General features: G+C 49.7%; 1 protein-coding gene across 2 annotated transcripts in view; it reads right to left on the reverse strand.

Moving 5' to 3' along the window:
- Positions 1-18,232, reverse strand: part of RPS6KA1 (ribosomal protein S6 kinase A1) — a 1,033,098-nt gene that overhangs the window by 568,605 nt on the left and 446,261 nt on the right. The gene's annotated exons all lie outside the window — the stretch shown is intronic.

Here is an 18,232-nt window from a genome sequence, read left to right on the forward strand (position 1 = left end):
GGCATGGTGTTCCAGGCTTTGATACCCAGTACAGCCATGGTTTTTCCCCCTTTAGTTTTCAAACGATAGCTGGGGGCTGCTAGAAAATTACCAGAAGATGACCGCAAGAGGCTTTGTGTGGAATAGGGGCGTATTCTGGATCTGCCCCATACAGAGTAGGGAGCCTTGCTTTTCGTTGCTGGCGGAGGGCGAGCTATGGAGGGAGTGGTGTCTGGCCAGCAAACAAAGCCGGGGTGCAGGCAGAGTCTCCCTTCCGGCGCCGGGTGGCAGTGCAGAGCCATCATGGTGGAGCTGGAGGCCGGGACCTGGCCTGAATGTGAGCGGTACAGTGCAGAACGGGGCGACCCGACACCCAGCGCCCCTGCGTGGGGGAGCCAGTGGTGGACTTGGCCCGGAACGGCAGGAGCCGGCCCCACCCGAGGATCCGCCATCAGCCACAACTGCCTGAGAAACGGTGCGGCCAGGATCTTCTTGTGAGGCTGTGCTGCTGGGGTCCTGAACACCCAACTGTTGCTGGGCCGCTGAGGCTATCATCGCCGCGTGGGTTCCCGGCAATCAGATCCAGGTGGCGCCTTCTTGCGCAGGCCACTTGCGGTGCACGACCGATATCCAGCCACCTTTGGCCATCAGAGTGAGACATCGGAGAAAACCAGGGCTAGTCTCAGGCCCTGAGGTGAGCGCTCCTTGGTGGTGCTGGTCCACGGAGCGCCTGCCTCCCCGGCATAACTGCAAACGGTCCTCTCGTCCATACCCAGCAGGCAGTGCACCCCCCCCCCTCACCCCGCCAGAAAACAACATTGTGATTGCGGGCGGGCCTGTGTTGGGGCCTCTCTTCTGATTCCTGCTCCTGGATCCCCTGGCATGACGGGCTCAACCCACCAGTCAATCCCTTTTCCTGCGCCCGGCCTGTAATGGCCTGGAGAGGGTCCTGGCAGGAAGGTATTGACTTTAGCAAGGATCACCCCGTGGCCTGCCTCAACACCGTGGCACGTGGCACCGCCTGGCTTGTGGCCCCTCCACGAGTCTTGATTAGCCTGGTGCGACCACCGCAACCCACACGGAGGAGGTGACTAGAACCATTGCAGGTGGGCGCACTTCGAGGGAGGTGTGAGTGTGAGGTGGCGTGCTTATGGCAGATCATGCCCGGTCGGTCCAGTGGCCCTCCATCACAAGACACTTTTGTCCTGAGGCCTTTGGTTGAGGCATTTCATGACCCAAAAGTTTCTCCCCCGCATTGTGGCAATGCCTCCCTCGGTGCGTGTACGACCCTGTGACAACAGCTTATCCTCCTTGAGCGGCTGTAACCATTTTGACCTCCTCCACGATGGGACAAGCCCAGCGGAGCAGGCCCCAAACAGGGTACCCTGGATCAGTTCACCACGCCCAGTGGGGGCTCCTCGGGCGGTGAGGCAGTAGGCTCGACACCTCACAATGCGGTTCTCCTAGCGGCGATTAATAGTGTCAGGGACATGCTGCACGCCAAGATTGGTGCAGTGGGGTCGGAAGTTTTATTCTTGGACCACTGAAAGTGCTACCAGTATAAAAATGTGTACACATTTGAAAAGTTTAACAATATGAGGCTACGTATAATGCTCCTAGAATGCTCTCCGATGAGATGCAAATATTTGCAGAATCTTGAAAGCAAGATTGACAATTCCTTGCTTTGAAAATAAAATGTTAAAAAAAATGCAACTAGGAAAAAAACTACCGAGAAATTTTAGGTACCATTTCTATCAAGTATAATTTAGTAAAATGTAATGATGCATGCTAATATTTCCCAAAATATTTATAAAGGGGTAAAAAAAATATATATATTTTTAAATCAGCGTAACCGGTACCAACAAGATTCTTAGAAACATGAAAATAACCAGAATAGGCAAAGCCAATAGGTCAGACATTGGTGGTCAGCCTTTTAGTTTTCTCAATGCGGGTCTTGCTTTGACATGGTTTTTATAAAACTATTATTGTGGGAGCTGATGGCCCTCACTATTCTAACAAACTTTGGCAAAAAGCAAAAATATGTTTTGGTCTCAAAAAGCACACATTGCCACAGTAGTTCCTGGCACTAAACAATACAAGTTTGTGTGGCAATATGCTCCTTGTGAAAGAGTAAAACGTAGACGTTCACAGGGAAGCCATATGACAGATCGAATTTAAATAAAAACAAAAAGATATTGGTCAAGGCCAGACTTAATTAGGTGTCCAACTCTTAAGGAGAGTCACAAAACTGCAGCCATGCTGTATGTCCTTGTAGATTTATGTTTTTTGTGAACTCACAAGAATTTTAGAGAAGCAGGCCATGAAATCTTACCCCTAGAAAATATATGTGAACTTTTTAGCAAGAGCAAATATGCATTTGTAGATTTGCTCATGCCAAATCTGTTGAGTGTTTACATGTTCGCTTTCCCTCCAACCACTTTTTTCCCCAACCCTGGAAGAAGTCTAACTTCTGCCCTTGTCGGGAGTAAATTTTCAACCTTTCTCAGCATGGGAAAAGAAGAGAGAAGAGCTGGTAAAAACCCCTAAAACATGCGTTAGAAGGTTTAAACATAATCAAAAGAGCATTACAACCCTGAAATTATTACATACTGCTACCTGTAGCCCCAGTATGTAGATTTGTGGAAATGTGGCAAAATAACAAATGCTAATATTCAAATCCTTCTATAGTACGAGCCCTGGCATAATCAGAGAGACTATCAGAGCTCTTTTATAATGAGATTTGGTTACAGGACAAGTACATTTATGAATCAGCCTTTGCCCATGGACAAGTAGATATTTTAATAAATTCCACACCTCTGTGAACACCTTTCAGGCTCCTAAAAAGAACCATGCTCTTGCCTATTCGACTTCTGGCCAATTCTTGCAAAAGCTGAAAACAGTTGGTCACCAGGTGTCTCTGGATTTCAGATCACATGGCATGGTCTCTTAGAATAAAGACAAGGAGCAGGCATAGACCAGAAAAGAGGAACATGCCGTAAGGATAAGGGGCATGAAGGTACATAACGCAAGGGTGTAGGGGAGCATGACGCAAGGACAAGCAGCATGGAGGCATATGACAGTTGACCAGGAGATGCAGAAGAATGAGATGAAAAAAAGAAGGTGAATAACATTGACAACAGGAACTGAGGGGTACCACCCATGGACAAGAGGTGTTTATTCAGAATTTGCATAAAATGTTCATAAAACTAAATCACAACATAAACATATTGCACATCACACTAATGTGAGTATTTTCATGAGCTGAATACAAAAGAAAAAAAACAATATCCTGTTGAAATAGTAAAAACCTTAAACCAAATGCAAATCTACTGGGTGACCTAAAATAGCTAGATATAGAATCGCCACCAATACCACAGTCTGTCTTATTTTCATCACCTCAAAACCAAATAAACGTAGCATACATGAGTCACATTCTAAATATATAGTTTGAAACATAGCATAGCATTGCATCATGTGCCACAAAACACCAGGTAAGGATACTGAAATAAATATATGTCCACATATTCAGTGGAAGTAACCGCATTGCTTTTGCTTTTTCTGAATTCTGGGCATAAGTATTAGATTTAGCTAGTGTTTTAGTTCACAAATTACATGTCTCCTCATAATGGTCTTTGCAATACCTGTATGTGAGGGAGGCAAGTGAGAATTCTTAATCTAAAATTTTAAAATATTTTCATGCACAGCAGTGACGGTATGACATCTAATTATTAAGCAATACTATCCCAGCTTTTTATTGGCAAGGCCAGAGTCCGAGCCCTTCTCCATCCTCGTCAATCACTACCTGGGAGTGTCCTCCCTCACATAATATTACTAATTTGTAAATCAGGCCCTTGAAATTTGGGGTGAAATGCTCATAACTGGTTGTAAAAACGGCATGTTTTCATGGAACTACTGAGGTGGAAGTTTACAAGAAGCATGCCAGTCAGAGTGTTTTGGTGACAAGGTTCTGCCATTTTTGTTCCCTTCAAGTATATTATAGTGAATTCAAGGCTTTGAGGGGATTAAAAGAAAAACTTAGAAAGGGCAATAGCACATTTCAGTCAGGACATACATAATTTGTTGGTGGCATGCATATTTTAGAAATTATGGTTAGTTCTAAGGCAGTTTTAGCCCCCCAAAAATCAGAAATTATGGCGACTTCTAAGGAGATTTTAACCCAAAAACCTTGCTGATCCTACGTTTCATGCTTATGAATTAGGTTTGAGAAAACTGGTTCCTTTTTATGCTTTTTTCATGGAAATTGTTTAAGGTACTCCAGAAGCTAAACTGAGGACATTTACTATAAATTGCCAAATACTGTCATCCATGAGAGAAACAAGCATTTGCTATGCAATAGGTCTCGCATTAGGAAAGTTTGAGCCATTGGTCTTGTAAATGACAATTTTTTTTATTTATGTGCTGGTTTTGAAAATAGCTAAATTAATAGCTTTGTCATTTACAATGCCAATAGTTATAACTTTTGCAAATGTGACACCTATAGCATTTGTAATGCAACATGTTTTGTATTTACGTGACTTAGATGTATTGATATTACAAATAACAATGGCTTTTAATTTTTTTAAATAATTAATACTTAAATAAAAGTGATTGTAATTTATAATGGCAATAGCTTAAACTTTTGTAAATAACTTTTGTGAAGATTATGTTCAGTGTATTTTATTGTATTGTATTTTATTTTGACGAAAAGTGGTGCTGTGGTGGTGCCGAGTGATAATGTGGTGGTGCCGAGTGATAATGTGGTGGTGCCGAGTGATAATGTGGTGGTGCCGAGTGATAATGTGGCGGTGCCGAGTGGCGGTGCCGAGTGGCGGTGCTGGGGTTGCGCCGAGTGGTGCTGGGGTGGCGCCGAGTGGTGCTGGGGTGGCGCCGAGTGATGCTGCTGGGGTGGCGCCGAGTGATGCTGCTGGGGTGGCGCCGAGTGATGCTGCTGGGGTGGCGCCGAGTGATGCTGCTGGGGTGGCGCCGAGTGATGCTGCTGGGGTGGCGCCGAGTGATGCTGCTGGGGTGGCGCCGAGTGATGCTGCTGGGGTGGCGCCGAGTGATGATGCTGGGGTGGCGCCGAGTGATGATGCTGGGGTGGCGCCGAGTGATGATGCTGGGGTGGCGCCGAGTGATGATGCTGGGGTGGCGCCGAGTGATGATGCTGGGGTGGCGCCGAGTGATGATGCTGGGGTGGCGCTGAGTGATGATGCTGGGGTGGCGCTGAGTGATGATGCTGGGGTGGCGCTGAGTGATGCTGGGGTGGCGCTGAGTGATGCTGGGGTGGCGCTGAGTGATGCTGGGGTGGCGCTGAGTGATGCTGGGGTGGCGCTGAGTGATGCTGGGGTGGCGCTGAGTGATGCTGGGGTGGCGCTGAGTGATGCTGGGGTGGCGCTGAGTGATGCTGGGGTGGCGCTGAGTGATGCTGGGGTGGCGCTGAGTGATGCTGGGGTGGCGCTGAGTGATGCTGGGGTGGCGCTGAGTGATGCTGGGGTGGCGCTGAGTGATGCTGGGGTGGCGCTGAGTGATGCTGGGGTGGCGTTGAGTGATGATGTGGTGGCGCTGAGTGATGATGGGGTGGCACTGAGTGATGATGGGGTGGCGCTGAGTGGTGCTGTGATATGCTGTGTGATGCTGGGGTGGTGCTGAGTGATAATGTGGTGGTGCTGAGTTATGCTGGGGTGGTGCTGAGTGACTGTTGTAGCTTCAAGGCAAGCATAGAAGCATCTTCTTTAATGGGGGCGGGGCATCAAGTCAGAAGAGTTTGATTGTTTTCACCACTGCAAAGCAGAGGCCCATCCGTGTTTTAAGACAGCTAAGCTCAGGAAAAACGTTGAAGCGGGAAATGTACACCTCATGAGAGATCAACAGATTTTACTTAAGGAGTGGTGACTGTTTGAATGGGAGGCCAAAAAAAACTAGGCTTAAATAATTTTAACAAGCGCAAAAGACACGCAGGATACTTAAAAGCGGCCGCGAAATGAAATGAAAAGCGGCCGCAAAATGAAATTAAAAGCAGCCGCGAAATGAAATTAAAAGCAGCCGCGAAATGAAATTAAAAGCAGGCGCGAAATGAAATTAAAAGCAACCGCGAAATGCTCTCAGCATTGCGGAGGGGCGCATTCCTTTGAAGTGTGAAGCAGGGGGCGGGGGAGCGGATCCCTTTGAAGTGAAGCTCTCGGCATTGCTGTGGTGGGTTTGATGCAATGATGAGAGGCAGGCGGCTCGGAGAGCAAATGGAAAGTGTGTGCACGGGCACATGCACTCGGCGCAATCCGCCTGGTTTAGCTTTCGTGGATCCAACTCTATAAGTCTCGACATCTGCAATGCGCAAGCGCATTGGCAGAGGTCGAGACCTAAAAAAGGCCTATCGGGCCGAGTGAAAAATGCACTTCCAACACAAGCTGCTGCCTGTCAGTCGATTTTCCAGTGTTCTACTGCAGGTTTCCCATTGTTCATAACAAAAGCGAGGCACTTCTAAACACCATGTTGCTGGAATAGGAATTACAGAAATGAAATAATTTCCTATGGAAGAGGCTGCAGTTAATAAACAAAGGCTTGCATTTTTTCACAGGTTTAGGTTAATGCTCTAGAAAGCTAGAATCAATACGTTTCTATACTTTCCCCAAAAACTTGCTTATCCAAGTTGGGGAAAAAACGTTGGCATGCCTAGTAAAAAATGCACTTCCAGCAGCAGTCTTGGTCTTAGTTGATCCCCAGTTTTCTACTGTACCTTCACAGTGGAGTTCTACTAAACAACTGAAATGCTAACATTTTTTACTCCTGCATGTCACTTTGCTGGAATTGTGGCTCTTGAATGTAAAGCCTTTCAGGCTTACGTAAATGACCAGTGAGATATTAAAGCAAATATGAAAGCAGCTGGTTTATAAACAGGCATTTGCAATGCAATAGGTCTTGTAATTGCGAGATTTTGAGCTATTGGCATTGTAAAATACAAAGCCTTTTATTTGGGATTTTAAAAACCTGCAATAATAAAAGGCACTGTCATTTACAATGTCAAAGTTTCTAAAATGCAAGACCTATTGCATTGCAAATGCCTGTAGATTACAAGCGCCCCATGCTGTGCTTTCACTAGTGGCCACACCCCTTTCTTTAGACAAGCCATGTCTAAAGAAAGGTCCGCGGCCACTATTAAACTGAAAGCATGATATGGGGCGCCTTTACCCAAAATCGTATTTATTTGTGAAGTTGACAAACAAATGCTTTTCTTTGTAAAAGCGCCCTGTGAAAGCACACATGGGGCGCTGACTGTTGCAGGAAAGTATGTAGTGCCTTCAGTAAGAGAAACCATTACAGAAAATAGTGTTTACAGAGTAAATAAGACGTACCGTGTAACACCTGAAGTAAAAGGGTCAGTTCTCATGAGAGGTTACAAATGAAGACAAGGCGGTACTAGGGAGTGACTAACACGCCTATTGACTAATCAGAAGCCAGTATTTATGAAGGACAATGACACAAGCCAATGACACATTCTCCAAGTAGATACACTTAAACCAGGCATAATATGGCTCACAAGGCCCACTACTTGTTCTGCCCTCCTACTTACTCTCTGAGTAGAGACAAGTAAACCAGGCACGCCAAGACTCACGAGCCCCAGTAGACACTTACACCAGCCACACTACAACTTACAAGCCTCACTGGTGGTTCTGGCCTCCCACACTTACTCTCTGAGTAGAGACACTTAAACCAGGCACACTACGACTCACAAGCAAGTAGGACAGTGACAGAGTCAGTCACATGGTTTTTACAAAGACGGGCGTCTCCGACAGGTTGGCACGGCATTAGCGATGTGTCAGGCCAGAGACAACAATCTTTGAAAGGCCAGTAGGGCAGTGGTAAAGTCAGTCACAATGCTTACACAGAGGTACGAGTTACTTACCTTCGGTAACGATGTATCTGGTAGAGACGATTCTAGCCGCAGATTGCTCCACGTAGAATTATCCCCAGACGTGAGACTGGACCCGGAAAACTTTTTGCCACAGCATCCCTGCGCGCCGCGGGAGGAGCGGCATCACGCGACTCCGCCCAGGCGTCATCCGCGCACGTGACGTCAGCAGGGTCACATAAGCCCCGGCGCGCCTACGTCCGTTTTCTTCGGAGAACTTTATCGCGCCACAATGGGGAATCATTAGACAAAACTGTAGGTACATGGGAACAGTGCGCGAAAGAGCAGAAAAATTGGATAAGCGGAATGGTGATGAACAACACCCTAAGGAGCAGTGTCAACACTGCAGCACCCAAAGGTAGGGAAAAAAAGGGAAGAACAGAGCACAGCACAGAGCAGCCACCCTGCCAGTATGTACACAGCCCCCCCTTCCTGGAGACAGGGAACACATGCAAACTGTCATGACAACATGCAGCAGGACTACAACCCCAACCAGGAATAATGAAGGGGAAACGGTGTTGAGTTGAGACAAACAGGAACGACAACCTCCAAGGTAACCCAAGCACAGAGTGTGACTCCTCCTCCTCCCCCCCCCCAGGAAAAAAGGGCAAAGGCACAGCAGGGGGGCCCCAACCCAGAGGGTCAGCAGAGGGGCCAGCACCCTTAGTAACTAAAGGGGAGAGGATGGGGAGGGAAACGAGAGTAGGCAATCTCCGAACCTGGATCAGAGCATAGGAGCACCCATAAACCCATCCTGCAATGTGCCAAAGGAGGAAAAGAAAGAGAAACAAGACGTATCCTCCTGTCAAAAAAGGCGAAAGAATGCACTCACAGAAGGCATAGCCACCCACCGGGAGGCAAGTGCAGAAGACCAAGCCAAAGGTCCTCGCAGAACAGGGAGGAAGGGTGGGTCGTGAAGGACTCTGAGGCTAGAATCGTCTCTACCAGATACATCGTTACCGAAGGTAACTAACTCATACATCTGATAGAGACTACTAGCCGCAGATTCCTTCACGTAGAATAGATACCCTAGCAATACCCGAGGGGAAGGAGGGACTGCGAAAGGACCCCACCGGCCTGGACATCACAGAGTGCCCTACATGGGACCAGAGCCATGGACAAGGCGAAATCCCCGTCCCTTTTATGGAAAGGGAAACCCCTACACGCAAAACACCACCGACCCCAAGAGAGATGTAGGAAGAAAAAAGAAGACAGAAGAAGCCCATTCACTCACAACAGGAGAGCCAAGGGCAAGGCCAGAGAGACTGAAGCACCCCACTCCATTACAGGGCAACAGAGCTTCCACACAATGCCAGGACAAGGCAGAGGAAGAAGAAAGCCTAGAGGGCCCAAGGAAATGAGGGAAAAGAAGACGAGCCCACATTAGACAGAAGGCAACAACCAGACAGAGCGGCGCTGACAGTAATAAGCCGCCAAGAGCAAGAAGAACAGCCTGGGGTCCCAAAAAGACTGGCAAGCAATGCCTGACAAGGGAGAAACAGAACCATCCCAGCCCGCAGGACAGGAGCGGGAAGGTGAGGAAAGGCCCGGACACCAACTACGAGGGGTCCGCGCATACGGGCTAAAGAAGCAATAGCAACATATGTAAATGCCATGGAGAGCATGGGCCCGAAGGCGACCTGAACTCCCTGGCAGAAAGCAAGCTATATAACAGCAACCACTACCCCACATAAGGTAAGGAAAGTCCTAAGACATGGGAACCCTCTTTGGAAGAAACTTCTGCAGCAGAGGAAGGAACGAAAGAGCCACAGGGAAAAAAATCTGCGGAAGGCTTGTCAAGCAGCCGAAGAGAAAACAGAAGGCCTAATCTGAGGGCCAAGTCGGTAAAGACAATTCCAGCAAAAACACACATACACAGTCGACAAAGGGGCCATCCAGCAGCCAACAATGCCACAGTCCGAGCTAGGAGGACTCAAGTGGCCATAAAACACACTCCACAGCAAGAGCAACCGGCCCAAAAGAACCTCAACTCAGCAATTACTGAGGAGGAGAAGGAGGAGAATAAGGAGGAGGAGGTCAGAGCCCTGCCAAGAATCTTTGGATGGTGGAGTCCACCGGGGCATGGAACAACAGGGTGTCATTGAATGAAAGATCAATCAGCCGCTCCCGAACATTTTCAGAGAACACGCCGTCCCGAAGCCAAGCATGACGACGGAGGGAGACTGAGGAAGCCATGGCCCAGCCTAGTAAATGTAAATGTATTGCGATGTATATAGCGCACGTATCACCCAAAGGCATCAAGGCGCTTGCCTTGGGAACCCGTCCTGGTATTCCCCTGTGAGATAACCCCAGCAGGGTATCCACAAGGTGAAAGCCAGGCATCCCGCCACGAGGGGCCGTAGTGGAGATTAAGCAAGCTATTGCCCAGAGTCGCAGAGTGTGAACCCGTGAGTCAAGTAGGCACCGGAACGAGAATTATCGAGTCCGAGGAATTTTTGAGCCCAAGACCCGCCGAGGCGGGGAATTGAACCATGGTCCAGGACCGATCTCAGCTTCCGGGTCTACCACCTCTAACCTCTGAGCCACACTTCTCCTAGCACCGCCGAGATGTCCAGTGCGGAGTGGAGAATAAACGCTGCTAGTTCCCGGCCATCCAACGCATGATGCTATAAGTCCACAGTCTCCTGTGAAGCTGCAGATCCCAAGGACTCAGCCGAGTCCCACAAACAAGAGGTGGCCCTAGCCAACACACAAGGTGTTAAGGGCCGCAGGGCAGCGCTGGTCGAGGCGAACATGTTGCGCCCCCAAGAGTCCAGCCAGCGAGCCTCCCTGGATGGCGGAGTCAACAGTGGCGGCAGGGAGGGAAAAGCAGTCCGCAAAAGTGGACTTGAGGCAGAGGGGTGGAGGGAAAGACATGCTGGGTCACGAGGCGCCGGAAGGGGCTGGTGCAGAAGATGTTGAGGCTCCGGATCCCCTGAGGCGAGGCGCCTCCAGGTCCCCGTCAGGGAGGAAAGAAGCAAACCTTCAAACGGAAGCAACAGCTCCCTCCCACCAGAGCCCTGGTGGAGAACTTCCAAGAGATGGTCTGCCGGAAAATGAGCAACAGGGTCACCCATGTGCAGAATTCCCACAGCCGTGGACACCACATGAGCGAAGGCCGCACCCGCCTCTGTAGGGCCCAGCGGTGGAGAAAGCAGCTCCTCTGTGGGCGACAGCTGTGAACTAAGGCGGCCGTCCCCAAAGTCAAGCAGGGCAGGCCTGGTAGTCAGAAGGGACCGAAGAGTGGGGGACCTGTCGCTCCTCCGGCGAGCACCCTGGCCTCAGGAATAGCGGGGAGCCACCATACGATAATGCCGGCAAAAACGCCACCACGCGGCGACCTGTATCCGGGGAGGAAGACCCCAATATGCACCCAGCCTCCGAAGAAGAGGGAGCGTCCGAAGACTAATCTGCGACTCTACGCCTGTCTGGCACCGTAGAGTCCGCCGCCTGAGGCAGGACGGCAACGCCATCTGGCGCCGAAGGATAGGGCTCCTTGAAGCCACACCGCGCCGGGGACCGGATCCGAAGTGGCCAAGGGGCCGCGCCGGAACGGTACCGACTCGACCTTCACAGAGGCAGCCGCCTGCGTGGAGGAACGAGAGGGACCAGGGGAATGACACGAAGCCTTCCGCCAGCCACGGCCCAGCATGGAACGGAGGTGGCGGAGGTGGCCCGGCGATCCATGCGCCGATCCATGCGCCGCTGCCAGGGACGATTCAACCTCCAACGAGGCAGCCGCCTTCGTGGAGGGACGAGAAAGTCCCGGAGGAGGACGAGGGGTCCCCATCCAGCCTGTGGTCCAGAGTGGGACGATGAGGGTCCACAGACTCCTGTGGCGCCACCCAGTCCAGCAGCTGCCGGCGCCATAGCGGCGTCACTTCGGCCTTAGACAGGACCACCTTGTCCAAGGAGCATAGGGGGCTCAGGGATGTGACCCGGGGATGTGACCCGAGCCCCGGGGACACCACAGGGACTCCCACGGGAGTTTGCGGAGAGGCAGAGGCGCCGTGGTCCGAAGCAGGGACCCCCGAAGGGCCGCACCCCAACAGCACCACATCCTCCAAATCTGGAGCCGAACCAGTCTGCGCCGGAGCCGCTGGCGACGCAGCAGAGGGCCCCGCGCAAGGCAATGGATCCACTGACGCCCCAGGAGGGGAAGGAGGAGGAGGCAAGGCCGCCGGATATGTCTGGACTCTCAACGCCCCTTCACCTGGAAACGGTGGCTAGGAGGACGACACGCGGGGCCACATCACCCGCGGAGAGCCCACGCCCCCGGCAGGCCGAACACCAGCCCCCGGGGACAAACTGCGACACTTAACCACCAGAGAGCGACGCTCTTGCGACATCGGAGAGGGATGAGGATGCAGACGACGGCCGTATCTGAAATAGTCTGCCGAGACTGAACGAGGGGATGAAGCCGACCTTGAGAGACGCACCAAAAGTAGTGTCATCCGGCGCACCCGCCGTGACTTCGGCTTCAACTGTTGGCACACCTCACAATCAGTGGCGCCGTTATCTTCCCCTATAAGACCACATACAAATGAGGGGAGGGTCCATCGTCGACATATTTAACCCACACGACGTGCAAGTCTTGAAGCCCGAAGGCATTCGCACACTTTTCACCAAAAAATAGCATAATGAGGGAGAAAAAAAGGGCCCAAACAGGCCTGAACAGAGACCAGATCTGCATTGCACGTGGAAAAGGAAAAAACTGATGTAGGCGCGCCGGGGTTAGGCTTATGTGACCTCGCTGAGGTCACCTGCGCGGATGATGCCTGGGCGGAGTCGCGTGATGCCGCTCCTCCCCCGGCACGCAGGGATGCTGTGGCAAAAAGTTTTCCGGATCCAGTCTCACGCCTGGGGATAATTCTAAGTGAAGGAATCTGCGGCTAGTAGTCTATCAGATACTGGTGTTACTGAAAGGTTGGGAGGGAGTCACGTGTCTGGCAAGGCCAGTTGCTTTGAAAGGCCAGTTGGACTGGATAGAGTCAGTAACATGCGTGCAGGCCTGTTTCTTTCAAGGGCTGGGAAAAGGAACGTCACAAGACAGGAAATAAATTGGCAGGTTTTACGGCAGGGCAGGGCAGAGTAGGCTGCAAAACACTCATAGCTGGGAAATGTTTTAAAATATATTTATTATTTTATTTCGGTATAGAAAGCATACACAAATCACTGAATATAAAAACGCTGTGATGCTTTATTGCACAGAAATCACTATTGAAGCATACAATAGTTATGATATTAATCAACAACTGACATGATTAAGTTTCCTCTGAACTGTGAACTCCATTGGTCATCACAACCAGATGCAAACATGCATCTAACATCACATTGGCTCTCAATAACCTTTCAACCCTTACTACAACACTCAACTGATGCAAACTAGACTTTTAACTGGATATAGGATGTTTCCCTGCTCTTTTGGCCTGTGTGGAAGATAACCACTTCTTGCATGTTTACCAGTCACTCCCACCCCTCCACTGATCGTCACTCCCACCCCTATCCTATCACCCTCTGCAGGACCAGAACAAGTGGCATGACCGGATAGCCCAGAGTCCCTGCAGCCAGCCCCTCCCCGTCCAACCCGGACATTGGCGACTCTTTCCGGGGTGCTTCTTACTATAAGGAATACATTTAAAAACGCGTTATTCAACCAGCGTTTGTTACATAACGTCCACATGGTCACAGCCAGTTAGAAAGAAATATACAGAGGTGGCAGGGGAGAACATGAGCAACACACACACACGGAGGAAGGAAGAGAGAAATATGCAAAGGAAGTAGAGAAACGAACCTGTGAGGGACAGGAGAGAGGAAAGTGTGAATGTGTGTGGAGAGGGGGGGGGAGGGGGGGAGAAACGGGGTGTGGGATGCGCAAGGCAGATACCCAGGGAGGGGGTGGGGGAGAGCAATGTGAGACAGGCACGAGAGAGGGGGTAGTAATGAGAGTAGAGTCGAGCCAGAGAGAAGACGCAGTGCGAAAGGATGTGAGAAACAGACATGGATGGAGAAAGTAAGGACGAGACAAAAGGAGAAACAGAAAGATGTGAGAGGCCGTGTTGGAGAGAGACAGAGAGGGGCCCTGAGAGTACGAGAAAGACACAACAGAAAGACGGGAAGAGGGTGTGAGAGACAAAAAAAAGATCGAGTTCTATAAGAAAGCAAAATGAGGAGATGAGTCAGGAAAGGAAAAAGGCAAGGGAGAAAAGAGGGAGAGACACAGCGGTGAGTGTGCGGCAGCTTGGGCAGGCTGCGGGCATGAGGGTGGACCGTGTTAGGAGACTGCCTGAAGGTCGTGTGTTGCGAGGATGCTGTGCGCAAGCAGAATCTCCAGTCAGGGTCTAAAGGAGACAGAGCGGACACAAACCCCGCTTCCGAACAACACAGACAGAAAAGCAACGACTATAGGTCTCGCCAAGGCGAGCAGGGCATACGCGACAACGCAGGCGAGAGCTAAAAAGTAGAGATGTGAGGAATTTTATTCATTTTTGGCATCTTTTTTAAAGGGTGCTAAAGATAGTTAAAGGAGGAGATCCCTACATAAGTCCAGTATCCCCTTCCCACATCTGTTTACTTAAGCTGCCCATACATTCTGTTACGTAATACCTCCTCAGTTTTAAAATAGTAGCATTTTGGTAGACAAAGGTTTTTATTGTTCCACTTAAAGGGATGGGAGTAGATATCTTATTTTTTACAGGCGCAGGAACCCATTTAAAATGAATAGATTTGTGCTCGGAATGGCAGTGAGACTCTCCAAATGAGCTGCCATTTGGATATTTAATGTTGTCTTTTTAGTTTTTCACACTTCAGCTTGTCAGTATTTGCATCTAAATGCATAAAGGTGCACTGATTTCAAAATAATTTCGTTTTTTACTCAAATCTAAGAAAATTATAAAACCTATTTCAACAAAAATGTGTATAAAAAAGTTGTCTATCACTTACAAATGACTGCATTGAAGATTAATTAAAACATTTTAAAAACTAGAAAAACTAGCAGGCATATGCATCAAAGTAAATACCGGGAGCAAATGGCCAGATTCTCAGAATCTGCCCCTTTGCTCCCGGTATTTTTGCATTTGGGATGCATCATCCCAAATGCAAAAATCGCAATTTAAGGAATCTCTAGATTGAGATTCCTTAAATTGCGATTGCATTTAAGGAATCCCAAATTGAGATTCCTTAAATGCAATGCATGAAAGTAAAAAAAATAGCGAATTTGCTAATAGGGGGAGCAAAATACCATGAAGTTGGACTTCATGGTAATTTGCTAAAACTTTGAAAAAAACACTTTTGTGCATTTTTCAAAGTTTCATGTTGCGCACACACATGCCCTTAGGGCATGTGTGTGTGCAACACACACATTACTACTTGTGTAAAGATATATCTGTATGAGACATTAGTGATAGATTCCTTACCTTAGAATATCCCCAGGCGTCAGACTGGATCCGGAAATTTTTGCGTAGCAATACCCCTGCGCGTCGGTAGGAGTCGTCTGCGGCTCCGCGTCAGTCGTCGGCGTCGTTAGCGCCAGAATGACGTCATCGGAGTACTTAGACGCCGCCCGTGCGTGCTGACGTCAGATCTGAAACACAGCTTTTCCGTGCCAGATACGCAGAGCCATGGTAGAACCAACACTGGTGCCATGAAACTAGGGCCCTGAAAGGGGATGACCCTAACCCTAGATATCGGTTCGCAGAACGGGGAGGATGGGTGGGTCGGTAAGGAATCTATCACTAACTAATGTCTCTTTCAGATATATCGTTACACAAGTAGTAACTTGTGCATCTGAAAGAGACACGTTAGTGATAGATTCCTTACCTTAGAATAGATACCCCAGCAATACCAACCCCGGTGGTGGGTATGCGAACCAATATCACACCAGAAAGTCCTGGAGGACGGAACGGCCAAAGAAGCCATCCCTCCGGACTTGACTGTCCAGGCAGTAGTGTCTTGCGAACGTGTGCAGCGAGGCCCACGTAGCTGCCTGGCAAATGTCCTGTAAGGGGACTCCTCGGCCCAAGTCAGTTGTTGTTGCCATGGCTAGAGTGGAATGAGCCCGTAATCCAGCAGGGGGCTCCTTTTTGGCCATGGAGTAACATGCCTGAATACACAAGATGATCCACCGCGAAATGGTCCTCTTGTGTACTGCCTTTCCCTTCTTCGCGCCCACGTAACCAACAAAGAGTTGGTCATCCACCCGGAACTGGCGTGTGCGATCTAGGTAATAAGAGAGCGCACGTTTTGGGTCCAGACGGTGGAGCCTCTCTTCCTCTTTCGAGGTATGCGGAGGCGGAAAGAAGGTGGGCAAAGTAATGGACTGCCCGATGTGGAAGGCCGTGACAACCTTGGACAGAAAGGAAGGAACGCAACACCACCTTGTCCGGATGAACAGAGAGGAAAGGTGGAGAAGAAGAAAGAGCCTGGAGCTTACTCACTCTCCTGGCAGAGGTGATAGCAACCAGGAAAGCAGTCTTCAGGGTGAGATGACGTAGAGGACAGTTATGGAGCAACTCAAAGGGAGCACACATTAGATATGTGAGTACAAGATTCAAGTCCCACTAGGGCATCACGAAGGGAACAGGAGGGAACATGTGTGTGATGCCCTTCAGAAATCTATTTACAATGGGGGACTTGAATAAGGAAGGCTGATCAGGAAGCCGTAAGAAGGCGGAAAGAGCAGAAAGGTACCCCTTAAGAGTGCCCAGAGCAGAGCCCTGCTGGGCAAGGGAAAGAAGGAAGAGTAAAACTTCAGAAAGGGGTGCAGAGAGAGGGTCCACAGCCTTTGCTGTGCACCATACCACAAATCTGTTCCACCTGCAGGCGTATACCGACTTTGTGGAGGGACGCCTGGCTGCCAGAATAATATCACAGGTTTCATGAGGCAAGTCAAATGGCCTCAACTGCCGCCGCTCAATCTCCAAGCTTGTAGGTGGAGACTGGACAGGAGACTGGACTGGAAATTCCAACGCGCAGAACAGATGACATTGCGCGTTCTCTTCTGTGGCGAATAGATCTAACCAAAGCTCTACCCATTGCTGAAAAAGGCTTTGCGCCACGTCCGAGTTCAGACGCCATTCGTGATCCATCATGCACCGACGGCTGAGTTAGTCCGCCCTGGCATTCAGAGAGCCTGCCAGGTGTTGAACCACCAGGGTCACGCCCCGATGTTCCAGCCACTGCCAGAGGCGCAGAGCCTCCTGGCAAAGGGTCCACGACCCCACCCCGCCCTGTTTGTTGCAGTACCACATGGCGGTGGTGTTGTCCGTGAACACCTGCACTACTCTCCCCCGGACAGAGGGGAGGAATGCCTTCAGTGCTAGACGAATCGCCCGCAGCTCCAAAAGGTTGATGTGGAGCCGGGACTCCGCCGGAGACCAGAGGCCTCTGATCTCCGTCTCTCCCATGTGGCCTCCCCAGCCCTGGAGGGACGCGTCCGTCACAACCACGTGCTCCAGGTGGGGTAGGGAGAGGGATCTGCCATTGACCCAATCGCGGTCCGTGAGCCACCACTGCAGTTGTCTCGCAGTGCCCTCCGAGATCAAGACATGGTCGGACAGGTTGCCCTGATGCTGGGCCCACTGAAACTTCAGGTCCCACTGCAGAGACCGCATCTGCCACCGGGCGTGATGCACCAGAAGGATGCCGGAGGCCATCAGCCCCAGAAGCCGCAGCGTCAACCTGACCGAGACTCTGGATAATGCGATTCAGAATCCGGAATATGTACATGAAAATGTTTCTCTGCTAAACGTTCCTGAAACAAATGAGTCCCCGAAAACATTCCTTTCTATTTTCTTGTACTACATATTTATTTTGATCTGAGTGACAATTGTGTAGTCCATGGCAGTATTCACCAAGTTTTAAAATAAGAACCAACTGGCAGATGCTTCAACGTATATTCCTATATAGCGATTTTTAAGGAATCGCTATTTAGGAATAGCAAAAGCCTATGCATGTAGGAATTGCTATTAAAATAGCGATTCCTAAACATTCCTTAATTGCTACTCGCAAATTGCTAGTCGCAATTAAGGAATGCTGTCCCATTCATTCCTATGGGCCTACAGGCCCATAGAAATGTATTGGAGATTGCATGAGCAATTTGCGAGTGCCCCAACTTCTGCCACAATGATCAGATCCTTTTTCCAGCAGTAGTCCATTAATTCAGCAAAATCTTGGCAGAATTATCTGTTCATGCTGGCAGGGCTGCAGCGTCCTCTAACAATAAGATAGGGGCCCATGAGTCACTTGTTACAGGTAGATCACCATAGGGGGCACCCAAGCTAGATTCTGTATTGTTTTAAAATAGGTTAAATACTACTGGTGTTCGCATGCGTCACTGTCAAGCATTTT

Source organism: Lissotriton vulgaris, chromosome 2_1, assembly GCF_964263255.1.
Source record: "Lissotriton vulgaris chromosome 2_1, aLisVul1.2, whole genome shotgun sequence".
NCBI classification, from domain to species: Eukaryota; Metazoa; Chordata; class Amphibia; order Caudata; family Salamandridae; genus Lissotriton; species Lissotriton vulgaris.